This window comes from Eschrichtius robustus, chromosome X (genome assembly GCF_028021215.1).
Source record: "Eschrichtius robustus isolate mEscRob2 chromosome X, mEscRob2.pri, whole genome shotgun sequence".
Lineage (NCBI taxonomy): Eukaryota > Metazoa > Chordata > Mammalia > Artiodactyla > Eschrichtiidae > Eschrichtius > Eschrichtius robustus.
The window spans coordinates 8695922-8713202 of NC_090845.1; the positions used below are offsets into that span (position 1 = coordinate 8695922).

At 42.8% G+C, this 17281-nt stretch overlaps 1 protein-coding gene across 5 annotated transcripts in view; it reads right to left on the minus strand.

Moving 5' to 3' along the window:
* Positions 1-17281, minus strand: part of MID1 (midline 1) — a 615186-nt gene that overhangs the window by 179032 nt on the left and 418873 nt on the right. Inside the window, exon 1 of one of the 5 annotated variants that reach the window (XM_068533509.1) lies at positions 497-760. The exons of the other annotated variants lie outside the window; for them this stretch is intronic. The gene's annotated coding sequence lies outside the window, so the exon portion shown is untranslated. Of the gene's footprint in view, positions 1-496; positions 761-17281 lie in introns of those variants that run through there. 5 annotated transcript variants of the gene reach the window in all.

Consider the following 17281-nt stretch of genomic DNA (forward strand, 5'->3'; position numbering starts at 1 on the left):
CTGCTAGAACATAAAAACAAATCTGCATTTTTCTGGAAGGACTGTCTGTGCTCATTTCGGGCTGGTTCCGCCTTCTCAGCCATAAACACAGTAAGTGCTCAGGATGGGAAACCAAAATGAGATATGAGGCCCCGTGTAATTCTTTTTCAGGATATTCAGTTGTCTTTATTCTCACCCAAAGCATAGGAGAGAGGCTCAGAGCTCGAGATAGATCCTGAACAATAACTTCCAGCCGCTGCAAACTGGAATTGATTTACATATTCTAAGAACCGCTCTTAAGCCCTTTACAATGACTGCCTGACATCACCAATTCCCATGGAGAGAGGTGGGGGGAACCTCAGGAAATCTGCTTCTTGGGTTCCTTTAGGAAAATGCAGCCCCGTCTTTCCGCCAAATGGAAGGAACTGGCCAGGCATCTGCTCATCCGGAGTCACAACCCAGGGGTCCCAAGCGGCGCCCTCCCTCTCCACCCGCCCGTGCAGCCCCCGGAGCTCACCTGCCTCATGTTTAGACTTCCATCACCCATCCGGCAGGGAGCGAGCCGCCTCGAAGCCCACGCAGCGGTCTTCCAGGGGGAAACACCAAAGCCAACAGAAGCCCACAAGACAAAAGCAACTCAGCGAGATCCCCCGGCAGCTGAGAGCACGTTTTCTTCCTCTTTTTCTTTGATCTGTTGCTACACGCACTCAGCCCAAGACAACGTCAAGTTTCTCAAGCTTTGCTTCCTAGCCTATGAAAAGTCGGGCGCAGGGAAGCGAGGACCGCCTGGCTCTTATTTCAAATCGGGTCTCAGAGACGTCGTAGGTGGCTGGCTGGGGCCCCGGAGGAGTCTCGCCAATCAGGAGGAGGGGGTGGGCCCTGGGAGCCGGAGGGGCTGTCTCCGCGAGGATTCGAGAGCTTTCAGGATTGCAAGGGCTGGAAGCAGCTGGAAACAGCCTCCGAGCTGAGCTCCCGAAGTAAAAGATGCGTTCTATTCTTATCTCACAGCTCTGGGTCTGCTCAAAGCTTAACTGGCTTAAGGCCTGGCCTTTTAAGAGCTCCCTAAAAGCACGCAAGCATTTGGAAGGGGCAGAATGATTTCAGCCAGAAAAGGGCACACTCAGGGATCAGACGGATTTTGAAAAGGGTTATCTTGCACCAAACACTGGGGAGGAAACCAAATTGTTACTCAGAACACCTGAACTTAAACCAGCACTCGGGGAGGAGGGTGCCACCCACCTCATTTCCACACAGATGAACTGTGTAGCCATCCAAGAAACACAGATCTTAACGGGAACGTGCACACAAATCTGCTGAAGCACGGCAAATGAACAAGAATCTTTATCTAGTGAGGGCCCGAGGCACAATTTTAAATAAAATTGTTATTAGAAAAACAGGCACTGATGTTTGGCTAAGAAGAAAAACATTTTAAAGAAGTGTGTCTACCTTTCACTAAGGTTCACCTGACCTACAAGGTTGATCTGGTGAACTTATTAAAAGGGACGAACTGGACATCCTCTCAGCTGGATGGGAGGAGAGCTAGCTGGCTTCTTAGCAAACTTAAACCCACACTTAAAAAGCACCTCCAGGGCTTCCCTGGTGGCGCAGTGGTTAAGAATCCGCCTGCCAATGCAGGGGACACGGGTTCGAGCCCTGGTCCGGGAAAATCCCACAAGCCGTGGAGCAATTAAGCCCCTGAGCCACAACTACTGAGCCTGCGCTCTAGAGCCCGTGCACCACAACTACTAAAGCCCACCCGCCTAGAGCCCGTGCTCTGCAACAAGCGAAGCCACTGCAATGAGAAGCCCACGCACTGCAACGAAGAGTAGCCCCCCGCTCACCCCAACTAGAGAAAACCCGCGTGCAGCAACGAAAACCCAACGCAGCCAAAAACAAAAAAAAACAAAAAAGCATTTCCAAAGTTTGCTTTCTTAGTTTCCTATAAACAGTAACTCTTTTCAACTCTTAACCAATATGATCTCGGTGGGAACCTGCCTTTCGGATGGCAAAAAAGTGCAAGCCGAGCAAAGACTACTTTGTGTAGCACCAGTGATATAGTTTTTTCCCAAAGAAGTGGCCAATATTTTGTGAGAATAATTCAAGAAAGAAAAAATTTTGGTATCAGAGAGGGGAAAAAAACCCGACTTAGCAAATAATGAACGGGCAGCTTCAGGTGTGTCATCTGTATGGGTTCAATAGACGTCAGCTGTGCCCAGTTCTGTGACAACTTGGCAGCCCAGTATCTGGACCTGGAGGTCTGTAACCCCGTTCCAGCCGCCCCCCCGCCCCCGCTACCTTAGTAAGTTAAGGGACCACCTAGTGACACAAGCTGACTTCGGTCCTCCTGTTGTATTTACTACAGAGCCCTTGATTATGACCTAGACCAGGCTTTCTCAACCTCAGCACCACTGACATTTGGGGTGAGATCATTCTCTGTGGTGGGCACTGTACTGTGGGGTGTTCAGCAGCATGCCTGGCCTCAGCCCACCAGATGCCAGGAGCCCTTCCACAGTCATGACAGTCCATAATGTCTCCAGACATCACCAAGGGCAAAATCATACCCAGTTGAGAACCACTGATGTACCCGCCTTGGAAATATTCGTTCTCAAACTTAACTGCGCAAAGAAACCTCTGAGGACATTGTGAAAAATACCGATCCCTGGACCTCTTACTCCAAGGGAATCTGATAAGTAGGTCTGAGGAGGAGCCTGGGAATCTGCATTTTATCCCAGTGCCAAAGGACACTGATTCACTTCAAGAAATACTGTTACCTATTCCTGCCCTAGGTATGCCCTCAGCCCCAGGACACAGGAAACTACCCAGGGCTGCTGCCATTAAATATCACTGGAGTTAAATCCCAAGGCATATCTATTTATCACCTTCAACAGAAGCTTCTCAGGACTGCATTTGCCTTAAGCTGTCATCACCTCCAAGGCAAATATGAGCTGGGATTTCCTCCTGCAATCTCTGTGCCCTGTCAAAGTTTCATCCATCTTTCTTCTCCTTTGGCCCGTTGCCACCCCATCCTACAAGGTCAAAATGTCACCACTCTTTTGTGGCTTCCCCAAACGCCCCAAGACAAAGTAATCCCTTCTCTCCTCTCTACATTTTATAGACACTGAGCGATGTGCTGGTAAATGTTTCACAACCAGCTCTCAAAAAAAAAAAAAAAAAAAGCCAAGATTTGTTGTAGCCTTTGCCAATTTCCATAGTGTTAACAGTCCTTTGTTTCCCGCAGTAAGGACCCTAAACACAGAGGTGGGAAGAGCTGTGTTGAGCCAGGGGATGGTAAGCACCAGCTTGAGCAAACCGTGATACATCTCGGCTGTTTCACATCTAAGTTGCACCGTAACCTTCTATTCTTCAATTTGTGTCTCCTAGCAAACTATAAAACTCTCGAGAGCAAGAATGGTATCCTATTCATCTCTGTAACCCAGCCACCTTCATCGTACCCACGCGCCCACAGCACAGGAGGTAGTCAACAAACGTGTGTGGAAAGAGAACGAAATGCTTCCCTGAGAAAGGGACACCAATGTGACTGCGGCCAATGCCACGTTACGGAAGAGAAAAGAATCTCTTGGGAAACTAAACTATTAAAGTTACACTTTTACCATAATTTAATATCTATTCTGTACTTATGACAACAATAAGCATAATGCCATCTTTATCCTAACACTCCCACATCCAAGGTCAGAGTGCAAGAGAAGAGACCAGCCTCCTAAAACAGAACCTCACCTTCACGGACGTCTTTGTGAGACAGTCTATCTTCTAAGTTTTCATATGAAGGCATCACACACTTCTGCATCTACATAATAGACATCTTATCAGCTATAGATGACAAGATCTCTAGGAGGAATACATATATGATCATCTCTGGGAGGTGCATGAAAGGGAAGTTCCACTGGTAAGAGATACAGTGATGGATTGATGGTTCTCTCTCCCATCTTCTCATTATGCATAAGGACAGGAATGCCTACGGTGGGGTTATTAACAAACACTACTTGTGAGTATCTACTCATATCTACTACATATGACTATGAGCCAAGCATTTTGCCAGGCACTTTACAAATATGCACCGTTTCATCTGCACCAAAATACCAAAACATAGACGTCACCACTATCAGGCTAAGAATGAACACACAGGATCGTTGAGGCAAAGAACCCAAGGTCTGATAGTTATCAATTGCTGTACTAGGAATTAAACTTATGTGTTTGGGATGAGAATTACTCTCCTTTTTGTTGTAAAATATGCTGTCTCCAGAAATGATTCCTAAAACTCTTAAGAAGGGGCTTCCCTGGTGACACAGTGGTTAAAGAATCCGCCTGCCAATGCAGGGGACACGGGTTCGAGCCCTGGTCTGGGAAGATCCCACATGCCGTGGAGCAACTAAGCCCGTGCACCACAACTACTAAGCCTGCGCTCTAGAGCCCGCGAGCCACAACTACTGAGCCTGTGTGCCAAGAGCCCGTGCTCCGCAAAAAGACAAGCCAGCGCAATAAGAAGCCCGCGCACTGCAACGAAAGAGTAGCCCCCGCTTGCCACAACTAGAGAAAGCCCATGCACAGCAACGAAGACCCAACACAGCCAAAAATAAACAAATAAATAAATTTATTAAAAAAAAAACTCTTAAGAAAAGGAAACAATGTAAATAAATGAAGTCTACTTTTTCATTTACAAATAACCATAGTTTTTCAACATTTCTAATTCAATAAACGGCCCTTTAGGGGGTTGTCCCTTAAGTGAGGATTAGATCCACTTATTGGAAACAGCGTAAGCAAGTAAACTGAAGCAAGTAAAGAAACGTGCTTCACCAAAGGTTTGGATGTTCTGTTCCCTGGTCTGTGATTAACAGCATTTGCAAATGTCAGCTGAAGGGATGTGGTAGTCTTGGCAAATCTTTCTTAAGACAGCAGCCGGGGTGATAATCCTGTGTAGTTAAGTGCAGGTTTGGTTATAAACAGACCTCCACAGCAAACATAACATGGGTTCCTGGGCTAGTGGTCTTGGACAGGCCCTACTGGACATGGACGGACACTGGGACGACACCTGAGAGGGCAATTAGCAGTACCCGTGCTACCTCTTTCAGTGTTCTGTTAGGTCAAAGCGTATGGGGTTATGTGTACATAAAAAATGGTTGACTGTTAGTAACTTCCTATAGTTTACTGAAATATGTATCAGGACACATCATCAAAAGTCAATGAAAACCAAGCTGAAGTTGCCTACTCAGCCACCTGGAAAATGCCTGCTGCAAGGGCACAGTCTTGAGGGGCTATGAAAAGACTTTTTATTCTCCCTCGGAAGTTCCAGAAATCCAGTTGTTTTATACTTATGGCAGCCATGGAAAATTTGAGGTGATTAGTGAAGGTGATTTAAGTGGACAATGACATGAGTCTCTACTTAGGAAAAAAAAAAGAAAAGAAAAGAAAGAAAATCCCACCTATAGTTCTTATAGGATGTCATAAAAAAGAAACAAGTTTCTACTCACTGAGTACAAGTACTCATTCAGTTAGTTTCTTTCAGTTGGTTAACCAAAGCAATGTGGCATACTACAAGCGTGGGTTGCAAATACGATTTGGAGTCCATTTTTGATGTTAATGTGGCCACAAAACTGGCTGATAGATGTCAGGTAAACCAAATGACATCTCTAAGCCCAAGGTTTTTCAGGGGACAGTTGGGCAAATTAGGGACTGAATATTCGTGTCCCTCCCCAAATTCATATGTTGAAATCCTAACCCCCAATATGATGGTATTAGAAGGTGGTATCTTTGGGAGGTGATCAGGTCATGAGGGTGGAGCCCCCATGCATGGGATTAGTGCCCTTGTAAAAGAGACCCCCCAGAGAGCTCTCCTGCCCCTTCTGCTACCTGAGGACACAGAAAGAGGATGGCCGTCTGCAGCAGGAAGTAGGCTTTCACCACACCCAGAATCTGTCAGAACCCTGATCTTGGAATCCCTGGCCTCTAGAACTGTGAGAAATATATTTCTGTTGTTTATAAGCCACCCAGTCTATGGTACTTTGTTACAGCAGCTCAAATGGACTAAGACAAATGAAATCATATATGGGGAAGTTTTTTGCAACTATCGCTTACTGTATGAATTTGGATGACAGACTCTGGAGAGAAGGGAAGAAATCTGTGGATACAGAAGCAGAACAAATAGACACACCATGAGGAAACTTTTAGGAGAATATGTCCTAAAGGGTAGACTTTCAGACAGGACAGGGCTGACTAGTCATCAGGGCTCAATTTTAAATAAATTGAGCTTGACAATTCATTACATGAAAATTAAGGAGTTAAAACAATCATGTTATCTTAAATTTTAACTGTAACTTACCATTTAATAATTCTATGCTTTTAGAGGTAAAATATTTTGACATTGTTTAGTTTTTCTTGATTAACTGTGGCAATCCTTCGTTATTTTCCTCTTAATGATCTGATAAAGGTTTATGCGTGAATTTAGCAATGGCTTTTGTGTAATCTCCCCACTGTCAAAAATCCTCTACACTCCCAATTGAACCTTGTGCTTCACGTCAACTTAATAATATCTTACTTCTCAAGAGTAATTCTTCAATTTCTGAATCATCTACTTTTTTTTTACTATAATCTTACATTTAAATTTATAAGAGAAAAATTATTATAATAATTTATCTTTTACTTGTCTTATTAACCCCTTTTCTAGATTCTGAGGTCATTGAGGCCTTTATCAGTCTGGGTTCTCTAGAGAATCAGAACCAATGGCATATTTAACATATATATTGAAATGTATTACAAGGACTTGACTTATGTGATTATGAGTACTGGTACGTCTGACATCCATAGGGCAGGTGGATAGGAGCTCATTCTATAGTTATCAGGCAAAATTTCTTCTTCCTCAGGGAAACCTCAGTTTTGCTCTTCAGCTGAATGGACGAACCCACCAATACTATCAAAGATAATCTCCTTTACTTAAAGTCAACCGATTATAGATGTTAACCACATCTACAGAATACCTTCACAGCAACACCTAGATTAAGAGTTTGATTGAATAACTGTACTATAGCCTAGCCAAGGGACTGTTGTATGTCCCTTCTAACAACTAGCACAGAGGATATGATCAATCAGTCAATAAAAAATGTTCACTGAATTGTTGTGAATAAGAGTAATAATAATAACTTAAAAACCTCCACTAGTAGAAGGTTCTCTTCTTTCTAAATAATGAAACTTTGCGAATAGATTTATTATACACTTATCAACTGCAACACTAGAAGGTAGGAGCTAGAAAGTTTTGAGATAAAATATGATCTCTAACTGATAATTGTATACCAAGTCATACGATTTATCGAATACCAGGATAAAATGCAATTATTTTCATACAAAGACTCAACATTTTTGCATCCCATGTATTCTTTCATTGGAATCCGCTCAAAGATGTGTTTTAGCAAAAGGAGGGAATTAACCAAGAAAGATAAGACAATGGGACTCAGAAAACAGAGAAGCCAACACAAAGACAATAAAGTCCAAGAGGATAGATGCAGCAGTCTTAGAAAGGCCCGAGGCTAAACTGTACCAGGAGGATGGAGGATTCCTGGAGGTAGGTCACCAGGGAACAAAATGATACTGATAGATCACATTTGAGAATGAACAGATATACATAAATATAAGCAAAAGGCGAGGCCATTATTAACTCCAGGAAAAACAAAAGAATGCACAAAAAAGGAAGCATAGCATAGCACACTACTGTGGCAGAGACTACGGGTGTTTATTTGGGGGCAGAAATGTGTTCAGCTGAAGAACATTTCCCAGCCTCCCTTGCAGGTATGGGTGGTCATGTGAAACTATTATGACCTATGGAGTTTTAATAGATGCTGCTGTGTAAGGCTTCTGGGAAAGCCCTTTAAAGGAGACACAGACTGTATGCCCTTTGCCCTTCCCAGGCTTCCTCACCAGGAATACGATTGCAATGCCTGATGTAGTGGGACAATTCTGTCGCCATGAGGATGCAATACATGGTAAACCGGGAAAACAGGAAAGGTAGAAGGATTTCTTAGATTGCTGATGACATCTTGGAGTCTCCTAATGAGCCCTTAACTTCATGTTTTGTGAGAAAAATAAACTGCTAGTTTGTTTGAGCTAATGTTTTGGAATTTGTGTTACTAGATGAACACAATTCCTAACCGAAATGTTTATATTAAGAGGAAGTGGGGTGGGGATGTGTAAGAGAGGTAATTCCTTTTTGATATATGTAGGGTATTAAAGATAATGTCTAAAGTTCATAAACCAAGGAATAGTAGTAAAAGCACATTATGGAAAATATGAAAGTATATACCAGAGGAAATTTTACAAGTTGAAAGTGATTACTCCTAGAATGGAGTGGGATGGGGTAGGAATAGCTATTTTTCATTACATGTCTTTAGTATATCTGTACTTTGAACATGTATTACTTTGATCAAAATTAAACTAATTAAAAAGAAACAAAAAGATATTCTCTGGTTATTAACTCAATTTCCTGTCCTCAAATTCACTTCCTGTAAACTAGCAATATTTTATAATTATCCAGCCCATAGTTGACCAAAGAGTCAGAGTGAAGCTTTAGAGAAGTTAGACGCCTGATGGCCCATTCTGAAGCCCAAGTGCAATGTCACCACCTCATGCGCATATGATCTGATTGGCATTTCTTCTCTCTCCCACCACAGATTTAACGTACTCAGAGTTTATGACTGATTTGCCATGTGTAGCGAGTAACACATATATGAGTCCTGATCCAAACTGTTTTCAACAAACCTTCTTCTAGATCTAAAAGGAATGAAGATTCTACAACCCAGATGTCTTAATAATTCATTAGACTAATCAAACACCCCATTTTCTTCTTACTCCTAATTGGCATCATTCTTGATTTAAATCCTTTTTTTGGGGAGGGGGCTTAAGTATGGCTAGGAATAGCTGGTTACTGTTCTTCATATTATTACCATTTTACTCTTTATCCTTATTCTTTTATCGCTCTGACTTTCCTTATATATGAAAATGATTTCTTACTTTTATCATATACGAAAAGGATTAGTCTCTCAAACCTTTAACATTTTAATGCCCGAAGCTGATTTTTAAATTAGACCTAAAGATTAAAAAGAATTAACTTTTGTGAATCAGATCTCAGTTTGTGTATGTTAGAAACAAGCAAATCAGGCTGGTTCATTGATAATTACATGGACAGAAGGTGAACAGAAATTTTAATCAAAAGAAGCTTTGAACAGGACTTGAGCTCCTTGCTTGTAAAAAGACAATTCTTTATCCTTTAGATTCGCACTTCTCAGAAGCACAGAATGATCGCTGAAATTGCTGTATTTTTTGCTGAGTGATGAAAACCCTCTCCCACTTCACATGTAATATCAATACTTGCTTTAAGATGGCTTTAAGATGGTAAAGATAAAAACTACTTAAGGATCATGGTTTACATGTCTCTTTCCTTTGCTAGACACAGATCAGGGGTATGTTTTACTCTTTTTTTAAGAGCCAAGGAAATAATATTTGCCCTTATTTCCTTATGACTAGACAGCTCACCATGAGCTTTTCCTCTGCTGGAAACCACTTATGAAAAGTCACACGTACTGAGGTAGGCTTTCCTATACTAGTCCCCTGATGCAAGCTAAACATATTGAGTTGTGGTAAGGAAACAAAAGCAGACGGTGAACACCAGTGCCTTAGCTTTCTCCATATTTATTAAAGAGTTCTAAATGTCTGAGAAACTGCATTCAAACGAGGCTTCATTGTACTTCTCCTTTAACTTACTAACTTACAAAAGGAAGGACTTAACATTGCCTATTTTATAAATAGTGTCGCTATTTGAAATCATCTTAATGGGAGTGATTCAGATAACGTCATACAATGAACAAGATAACTATACTCTTATTCGTAGCATTATCTACGTTGTATCAAAAAGACCTACTGAGGGGCTTCCCTGGTGGCGCCGTGGTGAAGAATCCGCCTGCCTATGCAGGGGACACGGGTTCGAGCCCTGGTCCGGGAAGATCCCACATGCCGCGGAGCCACTAAGCCCGTGCGCCACAACTGCTGAGCCTGCACTCTAGAGCCCGCGAGCCACAACTACTGAGCCGGCGAGCCACAACTACTGAAGCCCGCACGCCTAGGGCCCGTGCTCCACAACAAGAGAAGCCACTGCAATGAGAGGCCCGCGCACCGCAACGAAGAGTGGCCCCCGCTCGCCGCAACTAGAGAAAGCCCGTGCGCAGCAACGAACACCCGACGCAGCCAAAAATAAATAAAATAAAAATAAGTAAATTAAAAAAAAAAGAAAGACCTACTGATATTTCTCCGAAACTATATCTATGTGGGGAAAAGATCATTCTGTTACAGTCATCTTTAGAAACCAACCAACTGGTGATACTTATCTTCGACTGGGCAAACTAATCTAACCCAATTAAAGGAACTTAAAACGAGCTGATACACCACACACTAAGAGGTCTTAGTTAAACCTTAAATTAAAAAGTAGATACCTGCACTAGAGAGACATGCTATTTCATACAATAAAACCCACCAGGAGGTATTTATGCTGAGTAAAAAGGGAGGAAACGAAAGGATCCCGCATCTTTCATGGACCAGTGAGGCATCAGGTCCTCTTGGAGATACAGCCAGTTTATGGTTTGTATATGGGAAATTGGAACACATCTCTCTGACGCCAAAACCGGTGCTCTTTCCAGCACGATGCTGACACCTAGTCCAGATTCACCTCCCAAAGCATCTCACACTGCGCCTTCGAGTTTAAGCTAGGAGTTTACCATCACATTTGAAAACAAACTGAAGCACTTTCATGATTTGTATTTACCTTGAATGGTTCTCTACATTTAGACTGTGTTCGCCTGATCATCTGTAGTTAGGGGGGATAAAATATATATGTCTATTGATAGGAGATTCCTCATGGAAAAAAATGTCGCTGTTTGTGCCATGAAGGGCAGGATGTGGATTTTAGGGCTATTTCTTTAGGACTGTGAATGAGGTTTCCCTTCTCCATTCAAAATTCTCCAATGGATTTCCCGATGGAATACATTCCTGTGATTCATTTCCACAGTTAGGAATGCAGTCCATGAAGTGTTTTTTTTTTCCCCCTCACTCAAAGCTAATTTGTACATTAATGCTTTAACCATTGATTTCATTAGCAACACATAGTATCTGTAGATCTCTGTGAATTGACTTTCATCACCCTCAGGGCATCCAAAGATCTCAAGTGTAAAGACAAGCGCCTCCTATAAGAAAAAGTTAAAGCAGAAACTAACACACCATTGTAAAGCAATTATACTCCAATAAAGATGTTAAAAAAAAAAAAAAGAAAAAGAGGCTGAGGGCTTGCATGCGTTAACCTTGTGCTAACAAAACATGCACTGGTACGCCTTCCTTATGCTCGAACGGCCAATCACTCATCCAACAAGCATTTACTGAGTGCCTACTATGTGCCAGGCGGTGTTCCAGGCGGTGGAGGGGCAGGCAGACAGGTGCAGACAGGCTGAAGGCTGCCCTCATAAGCATGCCTGTCGGTGAAGGGAGACAGAGATCAGTCAACAAATAAATGTAAAGTGGGTCTGATGGTGATAGAGGTAAGGGGGCAGGGAGAACTGGTGGGGTTGGGAAGTTGATATTTTATAGGGTGATATTTGAGCAAAGTTCTAAGGAAGTGAGAGGAAGCAAGACTTTCAGCTTTGACGATGGATGGGGCAGTCATCCAGGCAGAGGGAACAGCGACTGCAGAAGCTCTGAGGTCAGGGCAAAGTCAAGGCAAGGAGCCTATGGTGGTTGCAGTGAGTAAGGGTGACAGCAGTAGGAGCTGGGGTCTCAGGAATGTGTCTGAATGTGTGTGTGTGTGTGTGTGTGTGTGTGTGTGTGTGTGTGTTGGGGGGCAGTGTCTGTAGGTCACGTCGGGTCTAGCAGATCACGGGAAGAGCTTTGGGTTTCCCGTGGAGCAAGACGGGGAGGCGTGGAGGATTTGGAGAGGAGGAGTGACAATAGCCAATTGACATTTTAGAGTTCAGTGTGACTGCTGGGAGGACAGCAGCCTGTTAGGCAGAAGGAAAGTCGCTGACGAGGCTCTTGTGGTCACCCAGGTAAGAGATGGTGGTGGAAGGTACGACAGTGGAGGTGGGGAGACCGGGCTAGATTTTGGATGGTGATTGTGAAGATAGAGCCAGTGTGACTTGCAGACAGAGTGAATGTATCAGACAAACAGAGGAGACTAGGATGACTTCCAAGTTCTCTGCTGGAACTGCTGGAAAAATGAAGTCCCCATCGACTGAGATGGGAACGCAGTCAGGGGAGCTGTTGGAAGGAGGGGCCACCTCCCTGCCTCAGTCTCCTGTGGGAGGGGGAGTCTGGAGGCAGTGGAAGATGGTCCAGAAAGAAAGCAGGTCCAGGGATATATGAACCAAGCCAAAATGTTTATGCTACACGTGGAAAAAAACCACTGCCCATAAGTACTTGGTTTATTAATCCCAATCAATACAGTATAGCACACTGGCTAGGAGCACTGATTCTGAAAACAGCCTCAGTCCAAAGATCAACTCTGACACTTAATAACTGTGAATATGGCCCATCTGCTTATTCTCCCTCAAAGTTATTGTGATTTGAATGAGGCGATTTGTTTACAGTTAATGTTATTTAACTTTTACTGAGTGCTTACTAGATGCCAAGTGCTTGTGAGCACGCTGAATTCTCCTTTGCCCCAGGAGAATAGGCACTCGCATTACTATCCCCACTTTCTGAGAGAAAACAGAGGCACAGAGAGGCAAAGTGTCTCACCAAGGTCACAAAGCTAAGAGGCCACAGATCCTGGTTTATGTGCTCGGGCTGACCAGCCCCTGAAAACACGCTCTTAATCACAGAACTATGAGAATGCAGCACATAGTAATCGCCCACAGATCGTGGCTTGCATTACGATGAGGTGACTACCGAAACAATGAAAACACCCAATGGTCAGTTTGTACGACTCCACTTGTAATCATCATGTGGCTCGGTTTCTACCGGGCCTCACTGTCTCCAGCTGTATTTTGGGTACACAGCCTGTGTTCTTCTGTCCATGGAATGCACAGATATGCTGAAAGCTTTGCTGAGAAAATCAGAACAAAGCATTCATCATTTGAAAGTTCCCTTTAAAACCCTCCTGCACTGTTGGTGGGAATGTAAATTGGTGCAGCCACTATGGAAAACAATATGGAGGTTCCACAAAAACCTAAAAATAGAGCTACCATATGATCCAGCAATCCCACCCCTGGTCATATATCCAGAAAAGACAAAAACTCTAATTCAGAAAGATACATGCACCCCCATGTTCACAGCAGCACTACTTACAATAGCGAAGACATGGAAGCAACCTAAGCGCCCATCAACAGGTGAATGGATAAAGATGATGTGGTACATATATATAATGGATACTACTCGGCCATAAAAGAGAATGAAACAATCCCATTTGCAGCAATATGGACGGACCTAGAGATGATCATCCTAAGTGATGTAAGGCAGACAGAGAGAAACAAATATGATATGATATTACTTATATGTGGAATCTAAAAAATAATACAAATGAACCCATACACAAAACAGAAATAGACTCACAGACATAGAAAACAAACTTATGGTTACCTAAGGGGAAAGGGAGGGGAGGGATAAATTAGGAGTATGGGATTAACAGATACACACTACTATATATGAACTAGATAAGCAACAAGGATTTAGTGTATAACACAGGGAACAGTATTCAATACCTTGTAATTATCTATAATGGAAAATAATCTGGAAAAAAATATGTATCTGAATTACTTTGCTGTATAACTGAAACTAACACAACACTGTAAAGCAACTATACTTCAATTAAAAAAAAAAGTTCCCTTTAAAAACACCCAAGGCACAGGAGTCCTTAAGAGTCAGAAAACCCATCACAAGTGTGCAAATGTTGGTTTCTCACTGTCATTAATGACATTCAAGACTGTAACTTACTTGTGTGCTCCAGATATGGACTAGGAAACAATCGCTCAGATACACTGGCAAGTAGCTCCAGGGTAGGCAAAGACCTTCAGACGCTCTCAGAGTTTTGTCCTCTCTCCGAATCTTGGAGGTCTGGCTTCAGCCCCAAAGTGCTTGCAGATGGGCCTGTCCTGCACCTCTGCACCTTATTTCTTCCAATTATAGTTTCTAAAACCAGTTTTCATTTTATTGAGGGCATGTTTCCAGATGTGTTTTTAAATTAATCAGTGCTACTAATAAAAGACAACATGACCCCTGAAGCTGCTGGCAAATATATTCCATCACCAAACGTACTATTTTAAGGCTCATGTGTCTAAAAAAGCCTAAGTGGACTATGCCATACCTATTTTTTCTTGTTGTGTATCTCGGGCAAGTCAAACCCTCTGAGCTTCAGTGTCCTTACTTGTACAATGAAAGCACGAGTTGTCTTGTCTGCCCACTGAAATCACCTGGAGGAGATTTAAAAGATACTGGTACTTGTCTTTCTCTTTCTGACTTACTTCACCTAGTATGATAATCTCTATTTGCAATCATGTTGCTGCAAATGGCATTATTTCATTCTTTTTTATGGCTGAGTAGTATTCCACTGTATTTATATGTACCACCTCTTCTTCATCCACTCATCTGTCGATGGACACTTAGGTTGTTGCCTTGTCTTGGTTATTGTGAATAGTGCTGCTATGAACATACAAGTACCATATGATACCACTTATATGTAGAATCTAAAATACAACACAAATGAACCTATCTAAGAAACAGAAACAGAATCAGGGACATAGAGAACAGACTGGTGGTTGCCAAGTGGGAGGGGGGTGGAGGAGGGACGAGTGGGAGGTTGGGATTAGCAGATGTAAGCTTTTATATAGAGAATGGATAAACAACAAGGTCCTACTGTATAGCACAGAGAACTATATTCAGTATCCTATGATAAACCATAATGGAAAAGAATATAAAGAAAAGAATGTATATATATGCATATATATGTTTAACTGAGTCACTTCGCTGTACAGCAGTAATTAACACAACATTGTAAATCAACTATACTTCAATTAAAAAAAAAAAAGATATTGGTGACTGGGTCCTACCCCCAGAGACCCTGATTTAATGGATCTGGGCTGGGCTTGGGCAGAGAGATTGTTAAAGAGCTCCCCTAGGTAATTAGAATGAGCAGTGGGGAACCAGAGGTCTGTCTAGATCAGTGGCTCTCAAATTCAAACAGGCATCAGAATCCCCTCGAGGGACTGTTAAAACACAATTACGGGACCCCGCCTCGCCTCAGAGTTTCTGATTCAGCAAGTCTGGGGTGGGGCCTGGAAATCTGCATTTCTGCCTAGTTCCCAGGTGGGGCCGATGCTTCTGCTTTGGGAACCACTTCTCTAGATCAGCCCCCTTCTCCAAATCCCCGCCCTCAGGCCAAATCCTACCCACCACCTGTTACTGGATGGTCTACCAGCTGAGGATGGTTTTTAACATTTTCAAATGGTTGAAAAGAAAATCAAAAGAATTCTATTTCCTGTCATGTGAAAAGTATATGAAATCCATATTCAGTGTCCATATATAAAGTTTTATTGGAAGGCAGCCACAAATCATTAAGCCAAGCTCGGGGCCTTGCGTGACTGCATTGCTACGTACGAAGCCAGCCCTGAATGACATTGGCTACTGCATGCTCCAAGCTTGATGTGTTTACCGTCCGAAGCAGATCAGAATATGCCACCCCCAAATATACCACTTTGGCATCAGGATTATTTTGGGCTGAAGGCAACTGAGAACCAACAGATGTAGGCAGAGTTCTCTGCCCACCTCTTATCTGTCTAAAATCAGGGCATAAATTTCCCTTTGAGTAAGGTCTCTCCCACCCCCCACCCCCCCCACACCCCACACCCCCCCACACCCCCCGCCCCGAAGGAGAGAAGAGTGACTCTTATCATGGAAGACAGAGTGTTAACACCAAGATGAGTTTGCAGAAACAGACTGCACTAAAATAGCCCTTATCTTCTACGAGTCCCTCCACACCTCTCTCCTAGTCACTTCCTCACATTTTATTGTGCCTTGAAGCCCAAACCCTCTTTTCTTTGTGAAAAGGGTACATAAGCCCTCGAGTCTAACTGCTTCTTTGAGTTTTATTCCTTTTCTGTAAACTCCAGTGCACGTAAATGTTGTTAACACTGTGTGTGCCTATCCTGTTAATCTGGCTTTTGTTAGTTTAATTCGCAGGCCCCAATGAATAAACCTAAGAGAGTACACAGGAAAAGTTTTTCCTTCCTGACACTCCTTACCCAAGAGATGGGAAAAGGTGAAGTTTGCAGGCTCTCAGTTCTACAGCACCCCTTTACCATACCTCAGTTTGTCATCAGAGATGATCAAAAGGCCCACTCCTGACTTTTCCTCGCAGCCTACGTCATACAACACGACCAAATAAAGGCCACTCCATCAGACAGAGCATCTTGGAAACAGGATGACTTAAGTCAGGTCACCTCACAATAGAAAGATTGTGGACTTTTACGTGATCTTGTGTCCTTTCTGGTAACAAATACCCGTGAAATGACCACCAAAGATCCAGATGCAGCAGAAACCTCAGGCTAATACCCATCGTGTAGGCTAAACGAAGGCTCTTTCTAAAAAATGGTAGGCATGCTATGGCCAGGAAGAAGAGGGGGTCTGCTATTTCTTCTTAAATATCTGAAACCCGAAGTTATTTCATGGCATTTTAATAAAAAAAAATCCCATATGTAAGAACCCTTTGGTGATAAAGAAGGCATGAAAACACATTCTACTGGAAATAAGCACATACGTTGTAAAACTTTCTTAAAAGCCCCTTCTCCTCCTGAATCATGCCCCTAATTAAATTTAAACCCAAGTAATATCATCCACAGTTAACTAATATGGTTTTATTTCTCCCTGTTTCTTTGAAAAGATGTGTATCTTTTCAGGTAACTATTCCCTTGACAAAGAGGTTGCTATGGATACATTTTTTTTTTTTTTAATTGAGCGCTGGTATTTTAAAGCCTGTGCAATTTAGTGAAGTCTACCTGGCCTGAGGGTTATACTAATTTAAGTGCCTGTCTTTAATGTTCACAATTTTATCTTAATACAGCTGCTCTGGGCCTTTGACATGTGGTGTTCAGGAGGGGCTGGAGATGGCGTGGGAGTTCCTTAAGGAAAAGCCAGTAAGACAAATATCACACGACCCACCTAACTGCAGTTGAATAAGTGGATGTTTCACTTGCCTGGAACTTGTCTGTTCTCGGCACGTTTAATAATGAGTCACGCTATGCATTTGCAAGGCGCCCAGGGCCCAGGGCCA